Below are 2,925 nucleotides of genomic sequence, written 5' to 3'. Positions count from 1 at the left end.
GCTTTCCGGGGCTCAGTCCACCTCCTGTGACAGTGTGGGGCAGGCAAGGTGTGGTCACTGAGGCCCCTGAAGCTGTCCAGGGCTCAGCCTGGCTCCCCAGCAATCATCTTTTTAGAGAAGGTGATGGTAAGGTCCAACAAGATGCAGTAATTTGCATTAGGTTAAGCAAGCAATAGAACTAGAAATAGTCACCAGAGGTGATCACTAGAACTAGAACACTATGTGATGTTATGCGCTCAAGGGAATAAACTGAAGTGGCTGTGTGCATGGGCCTTAGCGTCAACACTGCCTGCATTCAAGTGTCAGCTGACAGTCCTGAGGGAACTTATTTCACACCTCTACACCTCAATTTCCCATCTCTGCTACAGGGATAATAGTAATTTTTAACAAAGTTTTTCGATCAAGACTGGTTGAGCTAATCTGTGTCAAGTACCTAGCAAATACCTGATCAACTGTATGTGCTTATTACACATATAATGAAGACTTTGCATTTTGTTCCTTATCTACACAAATGATCTTAAAATTGCGCTTGTCAGAAACTAATTTGTGCAACATTCCTAAGAGGTTGGATAAGTGCAGGAGACCCTGGGTAGGGTCTGGCTGCTTGTCCAGTCATGCTCTGGTGGAGTTATGACTTGTAAAGCTCACTGCATAGTTCCTATGCCCAGCACCAGAGCTTATTGCTCACCATAATTACAACAGGTTCCTTATTGCTCAGTGTTCATGAGTATCTTACCGCGTCCTTTGATCAGTGCTTTGCTTCTGAAGATGAATTAGTACTTTTGAAATTTTAATTCAAAAGGAAAAGAAGCTCTTTGTCTATTCGTCACATATATTATGTAGATGTGACAATTATAGCTCTATAAAGAAGCCTGCACACATGTTTAATGCACAAATTACGTGTGAGAGGTAGCTTAAAGCCAACACACAGGGGTCTAAACCTCCAGTTTCACAGCCCCTAACAGAGGGGCTGGGGATTTAGCTCAGCGGCAAAGCGCCTGCCTGGCAAGCGCAAGGTCGTGAGTTCAGTTCCCGGTACTGGAGAAAAACCAAAAAACAAACAAACAAACAACAACAACAAAAAAAACAAAGCCCCTAACAGAAACTCATGAAGTATTTCTGTCAGGGTGGTAAATGCGGCCATATTTACACACATACATTCTGACATGAGCAGCAAATTTATGTACTATTCACACATCCACACATTCATATGTCTACATATAAAACACGATACTTCTGCCTCATTTTTACTGTGTAATAACAAATAGTTCTTCAAATGAAAAGTGGTAAGAAAAAAAAAAAAACCCTGTGGAATTCCTAGGCCCTAATAAAGGACAATCAGGCTCTGGATTATATCCTTAAATTCCAAGTTGTACTTACGCTTATCTTTGTACCTCATTTATGCAGATGGGGTTTTACTTGGTAATCACAATGGTATTTTTGAAACAGTGTAGAAAGGGTTGATAGTTAAGCAGGGGTGATTAGACTTGTGCCTAATGCAGCAACTCTGGCATGCCACCGCAGGCCACCAACAGCCCTCCTTGCAGAGAGAAGGGACAATGTTGGGGATTTCGGGGTGCTGTGCACTTCTAGCCAGTGTGCCTGGGGTTGGGGAAATGTCCTAGTACTCAACAGAGAAAAAAACACATCCCCCTCTCACATTTCCAACAGGCAGAGGAGTAGAAGAGAAACACGTCCAGCCTCGACCCTCTTCTTGCTGTACCCCATGGGAGAAGGGACTTGGCTGGCTGAGTGAGCTTTGAAGGACGTGCTTGGCTGGGCTTGTCTCGCCTCCTCCAGGTTCTCCTGAAAAGCTGGCCTGGCCATTTGACATTTTCATTCTGGTTTGTTCTCACCTCACCCGGCAGGTTCCTGCAGAAGAAAGATCAACCTCTGGGACAGGGGAGTTGTTTGCAAGTTCTTTTGACCACAAATCGAAAACTACAGGCACAAATCAATTTTGATCTTCATCTGGTTAATTCTGCACCTTCCTTCTCCCTGGGTGGAACTCAGCAGTCTCTATTTGGGTCCTCAAAATGCCCAACACTTCAGGAGGCTGAATTAGGCTCAATAGGCGGTATGTTTTCTGTTGGCTTTGTGCTGTGGCTGTGGGTGATGGCTGATGGAGTTCTGGATGGGTTTCTAGGTAGGTTTTTTGTGCACAGTAAACAAAGACCTGGACACGGCACGTGTTGGGGAGGAAGAAGCAGCCGGGTTTAATGAAGCTGCATAGGAGCCGGTGTGCTCAGAGTGAGTGGGCTCCCACAGCTGAAGGAACCTGGGAAGAGTGCCGAACGCACTGGGTTTAAGAGTTTAAACTGTTGCTCCGGGTCTAGGGCACCAGATCTTCCAGAGCATGGTTGACAACGTGACTGACAGGGTGCTGAGTCACGTCAGCTGTCCTTTCCCACATGTCGCACATGTCCTTTCCCGTAACTCACTCTGTTATATTGGATTATGAGATATACCCCGTATGCATGAACCTTCGTGAGTGCCAAGTGAAGAAAGGCTACTTACTGTAGGTCACACAGGAGGATCTGGCACGCAGGCATCTTATCTCTACCCCCAGGTGGTAGGCCTTAGGACAAAGGTCCGGGGCTGACACTGGGGTGTTGCCCAGATCCAGGTGAGTGGAAGGGAGGGGTCCTGTAGCCCCAACTGTGCTATCTACACGATGCCCCACTGATTCCGACACATAGGCATTCCAATCAAGAAGCTCATGCGTTAAGCAATGAAGAGAATAGATAGTCATTAGAGTGGGGAGAAATCTGACTGTGTCTTGAAGCCACCAGATTCCCTTTGACCTGGAGGAATTTGACCAAAATTCAGTAATAGAAGAATCTGTAAGATTTTAAGGAAGCTAAACTATTCTTTAGGGAACTTAATAAAAATCTGCAACACTGATGCAAATAGACTTCTCAGTGT

The sequence above is a fragment of the Chinchilla lanigera genome, unplaced genomic scaffold (genome assembly GCF_000276665.1).
Source record: "Chinchilla lanigera isolate Chin_1 unplaced genomic scaffold, ChiLan1.0 scaffold00039, whole genome shotgun sequence".
In the NCBI taxonomy this organism is placed as follows: domain Eukaryota; kingdom Metazoa; phylum Chordata; class Mammalia; order Rodentia; family Chinchillidae; genus Chinchilla; species Chinchilla lanigera.
Note: the sequence above shows the minus strand (reverse complement) of the source record.